Raw genomic sequence first — 16,511 nt, forward strand, 5'->3', positions numbered from 1 at the left:
TGACCCTAGTCCCCCGACACATAAACTACTGCAGCATAAATACTGGAGGCTGAGACAGGAGGGGTCAGGAGACACTGTGGCCCCGTCCGAGGACACCCCCGGACAGGGCCAAACAGGAAGGATATAACCCCACCCACTTTGCCAAAGCACAGCCCCCACACCACTAGAGTGATATCTTCAACCACCAACTTATCATCCTGAGACATCATTCCGTTCACCTTCCCACTCCTGGGCCAGACTACACTCAATCATATGACCCACTGAAGAGATGAGTCTTCAGTAAAGACTTAAAGGTTGAGAACGAGTTTGCGTCTCTTACATGGGTAGGCAAATGGAGCTCTATAGGAGAAAGCCCTGCCTCCAGCTGTTTGCTTAGAAATTCTATGGACAATTAGGAGGCCTGCGTCTTGTGACCGTAGCGTAGGTATGTACGGCAGGACCAAATCAGAGAGATAGGTAGGAGCAAGCCCATGTAATGCTTTGTAGGTTAGCAGTAAAACCTTGAAATCAGCCCTTGCCTTGACAGGAAGCCAGTGTAGGGAGGCTAGCACTGGAGTAATATGATCTAATTTTTTGGTTCTAGTCAGGATTCTAGCAGCCGTATTTAGCACTAACTGAAGTTCATTTAGTCCTTTATCCGGGTAGCCGGAAAGTAGGGCATTGCAGTAGTCTAACCTAGAAGTGACAAAAGCATGGATACATTTTTCTGCATCATTTTTTAACAGAAAGTTTCAGATTTTTGCAATGTTACGTAGATGGAAAAAAGCTGTCCTTGAAATGGTCTTGATATGTTCTTCAAAAGAGAGATCAGGGTCCAGAGTAACGCCGAGGGGAATACGTAGAAAAAGTTATCTGGTTGATAGCCCATTCACTGCTCAATAGGGACGCATTGGAACGCAGAGCTTTCAAAACATAAGGCACTTCCGGATTGGATTTTTCTCAGGCTTTCGCCTGCAATATCAGTTCTGTTATACTCACAGACAATATTTTTACAGTTTTGGAAATGTTAGAGTGTTTTCTATCATAAGCTGTCAATTATATGCATATTCTAGCATCTTGTCCTGACAAAATATCCTGTTTACTTTGGGAACGTTATTTTTCCAAAAATGAAAATACTGCTCCCTAGGCACAACAGGTTTTAATGGCACCTGTTTGAACTTGTTATCAGTATAAAAGACACCTGTCCACAACCTCAAACAGTCACACTCCAAACTCCACTATGGCCAAGACCAAAGAGCTGTCAAAGGACACCAGAAACAAAATTGTAGACATGCACCAGGCTGGGAAGACTGAATCTGCAATAGGTAAGCAGCTTGGTTTGAAGAAATCAACTGTGGGAGCAATTATTAGGAAATGGAAGACATACAAGACCACTGATAATCTCCCTCAATCTGGGGCTCCACGCAAGAATCCACCCAGTGGGGTCAAAATGATCGCAAAAATCACAGAACCACACGGGGGGACCTAGTGAATGACCTGCAGAGAGCTGGGACCAAAGTAACAAAGCCGACCATCAGTAACACACTACGCCGCCAGGGACTCAAATCCTTCAGTGCCAGTCGTGTCCCCCTGCTTAAGCCAGTGCATGTCCAGGCCCGTCTGAAGTTTGCTAGAGAGCATTTGGATGATCCACAAGAAGATTGGGAGAATGTCATATGGTCAGATGAAACCAATAGTTTGGGGCTGTTTTTCTGCAAAGGGACCAGGACGACTGAACCGTGTAAAGGAAAGAATGAATGGGGCCATGTATCGTGAGATTTTGAGTGAAAACCTCCTTCCATCAGCAAGGGCATTGAAGATGAAACGTGGTTGGGTCTTTCAGCATGACAATGATCCCAAACACACCGCCCGGGCAACGAAGGAGTGGCTTCGTAAGAAGCATTTCAAGGTCCTGGAGTGGCCTAGCCAGTCTCCAGATCTCCACCCCATAGAAAATCTTTGGAGGGAGTTGAAAGTCCGTGTTGCCCAGCAACAGCCCCAAAACATCACTGCTCTAGAGGAGATCTGCATGGAGGAATGGGCCAAAATACCAGCAACAGTGTGTGAAAACCTTGTGAAGACTTACAGAAAACATTTGACCTCTGTCATTGCCAACAAAGGGTATATAACAAAGTATTGAGATAAACTTTTGTTATTGACCAAATACTTATTTTCCACCATAATTTGCAAATAAATTAATAAAAAATCCTGCAATGTGATTTTCTGGATTTGGATCTGCCAAAGCAGCAGCTAATGGGGATCCATGTGTAAGGGGTGTGTAACTGGTGGCAGGGAAGTCAGACGCAGCAGAGCAGAACTAGGTAATAGCCAGAGCAGTTTAATACCAAAACCAACGGCATCAAGAAAATAACAACTTGGGTACAAAACCCAACGCGCACCAGTCAACATGTGCACAAGCACTTACAAACAAACAATACCACACAAAGACATGGGGGGAACAGAGGATTAAATACACAACACGTAATGAGGGAATGAAAACCAGGCATGTGAAAAAAAGACAAAACAAATGGAAAGTGAAAAGAGACACTTGGTACGAGGGGTTAATACAGTAATCGGGGGGGAAGCTGTAACCTGTAAGTCTCCTCATGACATTGAATGGCCCCACAAACCACGGACCCAGCTTTCGGCAGGGCAGGCGGAGGGGCAGGTTTTGGGTCGAGAGCCAGACCCGGTCCCCCGGTGCGAACACTTTCTTTCTGGTGTAGCACGGTGCACTGAAGGTGAACATGGGTGGTGTCCCATGTTTCCTCCGCGCGCCGGAACCAGTTGTCCAGGAGCCTCGGTCTGACTCTGATGCCAAGGTGTCAGAACCGGCAGATACCCCAGTACGCACTGGAAGGGGGAGAGGTTAGTGGAGGAGTGGCGTAGTGAGTTCTGGGCCATCTCTGCCCAGGGCATGAACGCTGCCCACTCCCCTGGACGGTCCTGGCAATAAGACCTCAGAAACCTACCCACATCCTGGTTTACTCTCTTCACCTGCCCGTTATGCTCGGGGTGAAAACCTGAGGTAAGGCTGATCGAGACCCCAAGATGCCCTCCAGACCCTCGAAGTGAACTGGGGTCCCCGATCAGACACTATGTCCTCAGGCACCCCGTAGTGCCGGAAGACGTGTGTAAACAAGGCGTCGGAAGTCTGTAGGGCCGTAGGGAGACCGGGCAGAGGGAGGAGACGGCAGGACTTAGAGAAACGATCCACAACAACCAGGATCGTGGTGTTTCCCTGTGATGGGGCGAGATTAGTCAGGAAATCGATCAACAGGTGTGACCATGGCCGCTGTGGAACGGATAAGGGGTGTAGCTTACCTCTGGGCAGGTGCTTAGGAGCCTTACACTGGGCGCACACCGAGCAGGAGGAAACATAAACCCTCACGTCCTTAGCCAAAGTGCGCCACCAGTATTTCCCAATCAGATCGATGCCTGGATGACCAGTGGAGGGTGACGTGTGGGCCCAATAGATCAGCCGGTCATGGACAGCAGACGGAACATACAGACGCCCAGCGGGACACTGAAGGGGAGCTCAATGTCAGGGTAAAAAGTGTGTAAAATATGGCCCACCTTGCCTGGCGAGGGTTCAGTCTCCTCGCCTTCCGGATGTAATCCAGATTGCGGTGGTCAGTCCAGATGAGAAAAGGGTGTTTAGCCCCCTCAAGCCAATGTCTCCACGCCTTCAAAGCCTTCAAAGATTGACGACAGCCAACAGCTCCCAGTCCCCCACGTCATAGTTTCGAGCCCTCAGGTGACCAAAGGCCCGGTCTGCTTCAGCCGACCACTGTAAACGTAACGGTCCCCCCTTCAGCAGGGAGGTAATGGGAGCCACTACCTGACCAATACCCCGGATAAACCCCCAGTAGTAATGAGCAAACCCTAGAAACCGCTTCACCTCCTTTACCGTGGTGGGAGTCGGCCAATTACGCACGGCTGAGATGCGGTCACTCTCCATCTCCACCCCTGAGGTGGAAATGCGGTACCCTAGGAAGGAGATGGACTGTTGGAAGAACAGACATTTCTCAGCCTTGGCGTACAGGTCATGCTCCAACAGTAGACCAAGCACCTTGCACACCAGGGACACATGCTCGGCGCGTGTAGAGTATATCAGAATGTCATCAATATACACCACTACACCCTGCCCATGCAGGTCCCTGAAAATCTCGTCTACAAAGGCTTGGAAGACTGATGGAGCATTCATCAACCCGTACGGCATGACGAGGTACTCATAATGCCCTGAGGTGGTACTGAACACCGTCTTCCACTCGTCTCCCTCCCGGATACGCACCAGGTTGTAAGCACTCCTGAGATCAAGTTTGGTGAACAAGCGCGCCCCGTGCATTGACTCAATCGCCGTGGCAATAAGAGGTAGCGGGTTACTGTACCTCACAGTTATCTGATTAAGTCAATACATGGGCACAGACCTACCTCCTTCTTCTTCACAAAAAATTAACTTGAGGAGGCGGGGGAAGTGGAGGACCAAATGTACTCCTGACGCAGGGATTCGGAGACATATGTTTCCATAGCCACCGTCTCCACCTGTGACAGAGGGTACACATGACTCCTGGGATGTGCAGTGTCTACCAGGAGATTTATCGCACAATCCCCCTGTCGATGGGGTCGTAATTGAGTCGCCTTCTTTTTGGAGAAGGCGAGAGCCAAATCGGCATATTTATATTCGAGGGGAATGCAGCGATAGTGGTCGATCAGGGCCCTGTCGTTCCATCCCGCTCCAGAGGCCAGGGTCCGAAAGTACAAAGCGAACTCCTGTGCACTCCTCGTCCCCTGACGCAGGTGGAGCACCGCAGAACAAGGAGAGGAACCGACTTTGGCAGAAGTCATGACACCATGACAAATACAAATACTCTTCTACATCTTCCTCCTATCTAGCCCTCCACCCACCATACCAGTTCTTACCATTAAACACAAACCACTGGCAATAGTCCCGTCATTCAAATCCCTGGACACCATCCTCTAAGAGAACTGCAGCATCGATTCAAAACAGGATCAATCAAGCCTCAGATGCCTTCAGGAAACTCGGAGATGTTTTGGAAGAATCTGCGTCTATCTCCACTCCAAAGCATCACCACAATTCTTTACAGCTGTGAAGCCTGGGTCACCTTGCCACATCAAGCTGTTTGAGAGATTCCATATAGGATGCCTGCAGCGCATTCTGGGAATAACCTGGCAGGACTGTGTGCTCCATACAGGAATTGCTAAAACCAACTGCAAGAGTATGGAGGCCACCGTCACCCAACACCAACTGCACCACTGGCTCGGGCATGTCATCAGATTGTCTCAGGAGTGCCTGTAGCAGAAGATCCTGTATGGCCAGCTACACCTTGGTTTGCGGTCTACAGGGGGGCAGATGAAGCGCTACAAGGACCAGCTGAAAACATTGCTGAAGAAGTGCAACAATTAACCCACAGACCTGGAGGGCACAGCAGCTAGAGCGGTGTACAGAGGTGAAGAGGAAAGGAATGAGCACAAAGATACCGCAAAAACAGCTCAGGAGACATACAACCATGCCTGCCTTCACCAACACAGACATACACTGAGGATATCAAACATTAAGAACACCTTACTAATATTGAGTTGCACCTCTACAAGGTGTCGAAAGCATTCTACAGGGATGCTGGCCCATGTTGACTCCAATGCTTCCCACAGTTATGTCAAGTTGTCTGGATGTCCTTTGGGTAGTGGATCATTCTTGATACACACGGAAACTGTTGAGCGTGAAAAACACAGCCGCATTGCAGTTCTTGACACAAACCGGGGCACCTGGCACCTACCAATATTTTTTTGTCTTGCCCATTCACTGTCTGAATGGCACGCATACACAATCCATGTCTCGATTGTCTCAAGGCTTGAATATCGTGCCTTCAGAAAGTATTCAAACCATTTTATTTTTTCCACATTATGTTGTGTTATAAAGTGGGATTAAAATGGATTTAATTGTCATTTTTTGTCAACGATCTACACAAAATACTGTAATGTGAAAGCAGAAGAAAAATGCTAAAAACAAAGTGAAAATAAAACAGTAACATATTTTGATTAGATAAGTATTCAATCCCCGGAGTCAGTACATGTTAGAATCACCATTGGCAGGGATTACAGCTGTAAATTCTGTGTTAGTCTCTAAGAGATTTGCAAACCTGTATTGTACAAGCTCTGTCAAGTTGCCTGTTGGTCATTGCTAGACAGCCATTTCAAAGACTTGTCATACATTTTCAAGCCGATTTATGTCTAAACTAGGCCACTCAGGAACATCCAATGTCTTCTTGGTAAGTAACTCTAGTGAGCAGCTTTTTACTGCAGTCAATTACCAAACAAGTCCTCTTTGGCCTCATGGGTGGAATGTTAATAATATTTTTCATAATTTCATAATTAATAAAAATGTCTATGTAAAACAGTTTCATTATATTTCAGTCTTTTGTGATTTATATAAAGTGTAATATTGGGATGCAAACTGAAAATGTAATACATTTTAACTCTATATCTGACATGGTAGAGGGGTTTTATTATTTCTAAGCCTATAACCACGTGTGTGAGGTGTATACTTTTGTTTCAAAGTTGATTGGTTTAAGACTACTGTACCAAGAATCACTCTGAGCGACCCTGATTTAGTGCATTGCTGAAAAGTAGATTTGTCTCCCAGTGTCTGATGGAAAGCAGACTGAACAAGGTTTTCTTCTAGGACCTTGCCTGTGTGTCACGTTCTGACCTTAGTTTTGTTGTTATGTCTTTGTTTTAGGTTGGTCAGGGCGTGAGTTGGGGTGGGTAGGCAAATAAGCATCATGAACACGTACCACACTGCGCATTGGTCCGATATTTCCTACTCCTCCTCAGACGAGGAGGACGAGTCTCCCGCCTGTCCGCCGCTACCGGAATCTCCAGTCTGTCCGGCGCTGCTGGAATGCTAGGGTCCCCAGTCCGAGGTCTGCGGCGAGGGTCGCCGCTCTAAAGGCAAGCGGGCAAAGACTATGGTGGAGTGGGGTCCACGTCCCGCGCCAGAGCCGCCACTTCGGACAGACGCCCACCCAGACCCTCCCCTATAGGTTCAGGTTTTGCAGTCAGAGTCCACACCTTTGGGGGGGGAGGCACTGTCACGTTCTGACCTTAGTTTTTTTGTTATGTCTTTGTTTTAGGGGTAGTGGGTAGTCTGTTCTTTTTTCTATGTTGTGGTTGTGTTTGGCCTGGTATGGTTCTCAATCAGAGGCAGGTGTCGTTAGTTGTCTCTGATTGAGAATCATACTTAGGTAGCCTTTTCCCACCTGTGTTTTGTGGGTGATTATTTTTCTGTGTCAGTGTTTGTTCCACACGGGACTGTTTCGTTTGTTTCGTTTATACACGTTGTTATTTTGTATTTCAGTGTTTAGGCAAATAAACATCATGAACATGTACCACGCTGCGCATTGGTCCGATATTTCCTACTCTTCCTCAGACGAGGAGGACGACGAACGCTGTGCTTAGCTCTATTCCTTTCATTTTTATTTTAAAAATCCCTTGTCCTTGCTGATGACAAACATACACATGTTGCAGCCACCACCATGCTTGAAAATATGAAGAGTAGTACTCAGTGATGGATTTTCCCCAAACATCCTTATTGCAAAAAGGATGTATGTTTTGAAATATTTGTATTTTTACAGGCTACCCTCTTTCACACTGTCATTTAGGTTAGTGATGTGGAGAAACTACAGTTGTTTTGTTGTTGCAGCTTTTGACATTATCAATCATAGTCTGCTGCTGAAAAACTGATTTGTTATGGCTTTACACCCTCTGCTATAATGTGGATAAAAACGTACTTATCTAACAGAACACAGAGGGTGTTCTTTAATGGAAGCCTCTCAAACATGATCCAGGTAGAGGTCTGTCTATAATAAAGTGTTGCTCTGCATTCTTAACAACACTATCAATAAGGCAGGTCCTACAGGCCCTGTTTTTTTCACAACTGGACTACTGTTCAGTAATGTCAGAACAGGGCAGCAGGGCTGGCCCTTAAAAGTACACAGAGAGCTAACATTAATGACATGCATATCAATCTCTCATGGCTGAAAGTGGAAGAGAGATTGACATTTTCATTACTTGTTTTCGTAAGAGATGTTGACAAGCTGAAGGTACCGAGCTGTCTGTTCAAAATACTAGCACACAGCTCAGACACCCATACATACCCCCACAAGACATGCCACCAGAAGTCTCCTCACAATCTCCAAGTCCAGAACAGACTATGGGAGGTACTACACAGAGCCATGACTACATGACCCTCTATTTCACATCAGGTAACTGATGCAAGCAATAGAATCAGATTTAAAAAGCAGGTAAAAATAAATTTTGTGGAACAGCGGGGACTGTGAAGTAACAAACACAAACATAGGCACAGACACATGCATACACACACATGATAACACATGCACTATACACACACATACACATTAATTTTGTGTTGTAGATATCTGGTAGTGGAGTATGGGCCTGGGGGCACACACTTAGTGTGTTGTGAATTCTGTAATGAACGTATTGTAATGTTTTTAAAATGTTTAACTGCCTTAATTCTGCCAGACCCCAGGAAGAGTAGATGCTGCCTTGGCAGCAGTTAATGGGATCCATAATAAATACAAATACAATTACAAAACTACAATATTGTTGATCCATCCTCAGTTTTCTCCTATCACAGCCATTTAACTCTGTAACTGGTTTAAAATCCCCATTGGTGAAATCCCTGAGTGGTTTCCTTCCTCTCGGGCAACTGAGTTAGGAAGGATGACTGTATCTTTGTAGTGACTATCCAAAGTGTAATTAATAACTTCACCCATGCTCAAAGGGATATCAATGTTTTTTATCTAGCAATAGGTGCCCTTCTTTGCAAGGCATTGGAAAACCTCCCTGGTCTGTCATTGAATCTGTGCTTGAAATTCACTGAGGGACCTTATAGATAATTTGTTATTCCACATTGATATTATGAGGTATTGTGTGTAGATCAGTGACACACAATCTACATTTAAACAATTTTAAATTCAGGCTGTAACACAACAAAGTTTGGAAAAAGTCTAGTACTGAGAATACTTTCTGAAGGCACAATAAAGTTTGTAGATCTCGGATGGGACTCTACAGCCACCAAAGAATTCACTGTTAACCAGAAGTCATCATCGGCTACGACGGACTACCATAAGTGTGATTATAGTGATGTGAGAGCAACAAAATCTCACCGTCTGACACAATCTGAATACAATATTCAACATTTGTCCAGATAAACGTTAAGGTTAAATGTTGAACTTTAGGCATTCATTCTGATTGGTAAACCCTATCCCAAACATTAACCCTTAAACTTTAAGGGTTACGGTTTGGATAGGGTTAAATCAGAAACAACTTAACGGTTATGTTTAGGCACCCACAACTACCTAGCAAGTCGCAAGCCTCTGCTTGATGGTAATGGTGCTCGAAGTTGCCCCTAGTGGACGAACATCGAATATTGCATTGGATCTGGAGTGACCTGGCTGGTGGTGGTTTGAGGGAGTGTCAGTATGTATGACCAGTGCAGTAGGAGAAATAAGGCCTAAGAGCAGCCAGGGAGAGCGTGTGTAGGCCTGTAATACCCCTCATATGTGTGTCTGGGTCTTCATACGTTTGTGTGTGTGTGTGTGTACAGTTAGATCATCATAAGATAAGCAACCCTCCACCCCTGGTGAGAGCCTGATAAACTAATACATTCTCACACATTGGACTGAGTTCCACAGTAACCCTTGGGGGTGCCATTTAAAGGGTGCGACCGTAGATTACCTCCAGTGACCCCAACCCCAGAGGTAAAATGTCATCATTACTCCTGGGCCATTCTGATTGGATATGAAGATGGTTGCGAAGCCAATCATCATACATTATTCATCCCCAGATATATTGTTCATGTATAGAGACCCAGAGAGAGATTAGACTGACAGCAGGGGTGTTGTATGCCTCAGTCTAACGATTTGCCTTGCCTTGCATTTGATCTTAAAAAACTGAAACATTTAAAAAAGTTTTTAGTCACGTGTTTCATGTCAAACGTTTTGCTCTACAACGGGATTGGTTTATAATTTACTGTTGCAGAGATTTGCCCAGAGAGATAGTCATCAGCGATGACGAGATAGGATTAGATATGATATGATTACATATTCCGCCAGCAGATGTCTGTCTCCATTATCTAATAACATTATTACATTAATGTGAGCAATATCCCTAATGTCATATAAGGCCAGAGTGAGAGAGATAGGGACGGGGGGGGGGGGGAGAGACAGCTGATAATGACATCAGATTCTGTGGTTAGAGTACTGTGTCATATCTGTCATAACTGATAAACAGGTCATGCAAGAATGTATCGCCAAATTGTATCCTGCACTGGGCGTGATCTGGTGCTGCTTGGCGCCAGACTGCTCTGCTTAGACCACTGCGCCACTGCAGTTCACAATGCTCTTTCAAGCCTCAATACTTATTAAGCCTTCCCTTAACCATAGCCCTAATCTGAGCCACTCGGAATGAATGACTAAGCTGTTAACCTTTGTGTTGTTTCTGTTTTAACCCTGTAACCACATGGAATTAACCCTGTAAACATAGGGAATTAACCCTGTAAACATAGGGAATTAACCCTGTAAACATAGGGAATTAACCCTGTAAACATAGGGAATTAACCCTGTAAACATAGGGAATTAACCCTGTAAACATAGGGAATTAACCCTGTAAACATAGGGAATTAACCCTGTAACCACATGGAATTAACCCTGTAACCACATGGAATTAACCCTGTAAACACATGGAATTAACCCTGTAAACACATGGAATTAACCCTGTAAACACGGGGAATTAACCCTGTAAACACGGGGAATTAACCCTGTAAACACGGGGAATTAACCCTGTAAACACGGGGAATTAACCCTGTAAACACGGGGAATTAACCCTGTAAACACGGGGAATTAACCCTGTAAACACGGGGAATTAACCCTGTAAACACGGGGAATTAACCCTGTAAACACGGGGAATTAACCCTGTAAACACGGGGAATTAACCCTGTAAACACGGGGAATTAACCCTGTAAACACGGGGAATTAACCCTGTAAACACGGGGAATTAACCCTGTAAACACGGGGAATTAACCCTGTAAACACGGGGAATTAACCCTGTAAACATGGGGAATTAACCCTGTAAACATGGGGAATTAACCCTGTAAACATGGGGAATTAACCCTGTAAACATGGGGAATTAACCCTGTAAACATGGGGAATTAACCCTGTAAACATGGGGAATTAACCCTGTAAACATGGGGAATTAACCCTGTAAACATGGGGAATTAACCCTGTAAACATGGGGAATTAACCCTGTAAACATGGGGAATTAACCCTGTAAACATGGGGAATTAACCCTGTAAACATAGGGAGTTAACCCTGAAAACATAGGGAATTAACCCTGAAAACATAGGGAATTCACCCTGTAAACATAGGGAATTCACCCTGTAAACATTTTATTTAATTTTAATTTTTTATTTCACCTTTATTTAACCAGGTAGGCTAGTTGAGAACAAGTTCTCATTTGCAACTGAGACCTGGCCAAGAGTTACACATGGAGTAAACAATTAACAAGTCAATAACACAGTAGAAAAAAAAGAAAAAAAAGAGTCTATTTACATTGTGTGCAAAAGGCATGAGGAGGTAGGCGAAGGATTACAATTTTTCAGATTAACACTGGAGTGATACATGATCAGATGGTCATGTACAGGTAGAGATATTGGTGTGCAAACGAGCAGAAAAGTAAATAAGTGCACAGGATGGATATAGGATGGATATAGGTCTGTAACAGTTTGGGTCCAGGGTGTCTTCCCCTTTGAAGAGGGGGATGACTGCGGCAGCTTTCCAATCCTTGGGGATCTGAGACGATATGAAAGAGAGGTTGAACAGGCTGGTAATAGGGGTTGCGACAATGGCGGCGGATAGTTTTAGAAATAGAGGGTCCAGATTGTCAAGCCCAGCTGATTTGTACGGGTCCAGGTTTTGCAGCTCTTTCAGAACATCTGCTATCTGGATTTGGGTAAAGGAGAACCTGGAGAGGTTTGGGCGAGTAGCATGGGGGGGCGGAGCTGTTGGCCGAGATTGGAGTAGCCAGGCGGAAGGCATGGCCAGCTGTTGAGAAATGCTTGTTGAAGTTTTCGATAATCATGGATTTATCGGTGGTGACCGTGTTACCTAGCCTCAGTGCAGTGGGCAGCTGGGAGGAAGTGCTCTTGTTCTCCATGGACTTCACAGTGTCCCAGAACTTTTTGGAGTTGGAGCTACAGGATGCAAACTTCTGCCTGAAGAAGCTGGCCTTAGCTTTCCTGACTGACTGCGTGTATTGGTTCCTGACTTCCCTGAACAGTTGCATATCGTGGGGACTATTCGATGCTATTGCAGTCCGCCACGGGATATTTTTGTGCTGGTCGAGGGCAGTCAGGTCTGGAGTGAACCAAGGGCTATATCTGTTCTTAGTTCTGCATTTTTTTTTACAGAGAATGGTTATCTAAAATGGTGAGGAAGTTACTTTTAAAGAATGACCAGGCATCCTCAACTGACGGGATGAGGTCAATGTCCTTCCAGGATACCCGGGCCAGGTCGATTAGAAAGGCCTGCTCACAGAAGGAGGTGTATTTGGAGGGCCAGTTGGTCAGGATGACGTCTATGAGGGTGCCCTTGTTTACAGATTTAGGGTTGTACCTGGTGGGTTCCTTGATGATTTGTGTGAGATTGAGGGCATCTAGCTTAGATTGTAGGACTGCCGGGGTGTTAAGCATATCCCAGTTTAGGTCACCTAACAGAACAAACTCTGAAGCTAGATGGGGGGCGATCAATTCACAAATGGTGTCCAGGGCACAGCTGGGAGCTGAGGGGGGTCGGTAGCAGGCGGCAACAGTGAGAGACTTATTTCTGGAGAGAGTAATTTTCAAAATTAGTAGTTCGAACTGTTTGGGTATGGACCTGGAAAGTATGACATTACTTTGCAGGCTATCTCTGCAGTAAACTGCAACTCCTCCCCCTTTGGCAGTTCTATCTTGACGGAAAATGTTATAGTTGGGTATGGAAATCTCAGAATTTTTGGTGGCCTTCCTGAGCCAGCATTCAGACACGGCAAGGACATCAGGGTTAGCAGAGTGTGCTAAAGCAGTGAGTAAAACAAACTTAGGCAGGAGGCTTCTGTACTCGCCAGTCCACACATAGCAACGTATTTTCACAGTAAAACATGGAAGGGCCATACAGAATCTCTCACACACGCACTCACTGAAAAGACACACAGACTTGCCAAGACAGGAACACACACACTCACACACACGCAGCCCCTCCCCTTCTGGATGGGCTCCAAAGACAAAGAACTCCGTCGAGAACCAATGGGATACTGACACCAGGCTGGAGGAGACTGTCTATCATCTGCAAACAACCTACCAGAAAGCCAGGACTACTAGAATCTACATACGTCATTTCAATGTATAAAATGAACTGTACGATTGTGACCGGCCTCTTTCTTTTTCCAATGGTTCGAATGAGAACTTGACGAAACGGAGCCGTGCACGTAATTGCCAGATATCATTACTCTTGAATAAACGGCCTTTACTATACCGTAACCGCCTTGTCCAGCGTCTCGACTTGGTCTCGTTTCTCATATACCTATTCATCAACACTAGGCAGGGAGGGTCGGATTAACTACACACAGAGCCTGAGTGCGGCTGGGGCCGACAGATAAAACATAAACAAGCAGAATGGAGTACCGTGATTAATGGACAGTCCAGTATGCATCAGCTATATAGCCAAGTGATCAGTGTCCAGGGGGCAGCGGTGGATGGGGCAGGGAAGCTGGACTGGCGAGTACAATGACTAAATAGCTTGCAGCTAGTTAGCTGGCTTCTGGAGGTTCTTGAGTGTGTTCTAAAAATTTAAAATAATAGCGATTCCGTATCACATTGGGTGAGGCAGGTTACCGGAAGGTATAAACAAATTAAAAATCGAAAAGAGATTGAAAGTAAATATGGGTCCAGTGAGTGTTTGTGACGCGGCGATTCAGACGGTTAGCAGGCCTGTGCTAACAAGCTAACAGTTAGTAGGCCGGGGCTAAACAAGGTAGCAGTTAGCGGACCGGGGCTAAACAAGCTAGCAGTTAGCGGACCGGGGCTAAACAAGCTAGCAGGCCGAATTAGCAAGTAAGCAGATAGCAAGGGCTAGAAAGTTAGCCTTTGGGGGGGCGTCGCGATGGGGTGAGTCTGTTTATGCCTCTTCATGCGGTGACATCGATAGACCGGTCGTGGGTCCGGATATTGTAGCCCAGGAGTATGCTTCGGTGGTAGCACAGGAGCTCTGGCCGGGCTAGCTTCAAGCTAAGTGGGTGGAAACGCTAGCCAGGAGTAATCATCCGGGGTTGCGGTTAGCTAGTTGTGAAGATCCAGTTGAAAATGTTCCGTTTGCGGTGGGAATCCGGTGGGAATACGGGGATAAAAAATAATAATAGGTCCGTTATGCTCTGGATAGAGTCGCGTTGTTCGAACTGGCGAGAGCTTTCCGAGCTAAAGGTTAGCTGATGACCGGTTAGCTGAAGACCGCTAGCAATGGTTTGCTGACTGATAGCTGGTAGTTAGCTGGCTAGCTTCAGTTGAGGGGATCCGGATCCGAAGTAAATATAAATACTTCAGAAAAAATAGCAACATTGGGTGAGGCGGGTTGCAGGAGAGTATTTGGAAGTTGAGGTTTAGCAAAATGTTTTAAAAGATATACGAAGAAAAATATTTATTGAAAAATATTTTTTTTTTAAACGATATATACATACATATATATACAAGGGACACGACACGACAAGACGTCCGACTGCTACGCCATCTTGGATAATTACATAGGGAATTAACCCTGTAAACATAGTGAATTAACCCAGTAAACATAGTGAATTAACCCAGTAAACATAGGGAATTAACCCTGTAAACATAGGGAATTAACCCTGTAAACAGGGAATTAACCCTGTAAACATAGGGAATTAACCCTGTAAACATAGGGAATTAACCCTGTAAACATAGGGAATTAACCCTGTAAACATAGGGAATTAACCCTGTAAACATAGGGAATTAACCCTGTAAACATAGGGAATTAACCCTGTAAACATAGGGAATTAACCCTGTAAACATAGGGAATTAACCCTGTAAACATAGGGAATTAACCCTGTAACCACATGGAATTAACCCTGTAAACATAGGGAATTAACCCTGTAAACATAGGGAATTAATGCATAAAAAGTAGACCAACCATAACATGCCTAATTTTGAAGGGAAACAATGAGATCTTGTGGGAAAGGACACATGCTATACCACACACATGTTAAAACCTCTTAGGGATAGTGCTCAAGTGGCCAATAGCCTCGGGAAATGCATAGCGCCAAATTCAAGTAAAATGCAAATAAAACTCTAACTTTCATTAAATCACACATGCAGGGTACTCAATTAAAGCTACACTCGTTGTGAATCCAGCCAACATGTCCGATTTAAAAAATGCTTTTCGGCAAAAGCATGAGAAGCTATTATCTGACAGCATGCACCCCCCCTGAACCACCTGAACAAGTTGTAAACAAAATAATTAGCGTAGCCGGCGCTACACAAAACGCTGAAATAAAATATAAAACATGCATTACCTTTGACAAGCTTCTTTGTTGGCACTCCAATATGTCCCATAAACATCACAATTGGTCCTTTTTTTCGATTAATTCCCGTCCATGTATACCCAAAATGTCCATTTATAAAGCAGGTTTGATCCGGAAAAAAACTGCTTTCCAAAACACAACGTCACTACAAATTATTTCAAAAGTTGCCTATAAACTTTGCCAAAATATTTCAAACAACTTTCGTAATACAACTTTAGGTAGTTTTAAACGTTAATAATCGATCAAATTGTAGACGGGGCAAACTGTATTCGATAGAGAAAGTAAACAAAACATGCCCCTTTTTCCCTCTTGCGTAACTCTCAACAGTGTAACGTTGTTCCAGGATGTGCCTCTTCTTCGTTTCACCAATGATTAACTTCAACCCAATTCCAAAGACTGGTGACATCCTGTGGAAGTCGCAGGAACTGTAAAATGGGTGCTATCTAATTTCCCTTGGCAAAGACAACTGAGGGAACTGTCAGAAGAAAAAAAAAAGTTTTATTCTGAACAGTTTTTCCTTGGGGTTTTGTCTGCTACATAAGTTCTGTTATAGTCACAAACATGATTGAACAAGTTTTAGAAACTTCAGAGTGTTTTCTATCCACACCTACTAATCATAAGCATATAATATATTCCTGGCATGAGTAGCAGGAAGTTGAAATTGTGCACGCTATTTATCCAAAAGTGGAAATGCTGCCCCCTATCTCCAAGAAGTTTTAATGATACTGTATAATAGCATCCTAAACACATGCTTATGAAATATACACACTAACCATAAGCATACTTACACTCACTAATAAAAACAACACAAAAACAGGTAACACTTTATTTGGATAGTCCATCTGTTGATGCAGTACTGAATA

Source organism: Oncorhynchus kisutch, linkage group LG23 (assembly GCF_002021735.2).
Source record: "Oncorhynchus kisutch isolate 150728-3 linkage group LG23, Okis_V2, whole genome shotgun sequence".
In the NCBI taxonomy this organism is placed as follows: Eukaryota; Metazoa; Chordata; class Actinopteri; order Salmoniformes; family Salmonidae; genus Oncorhynchus; species Oncorhynchus kisutch.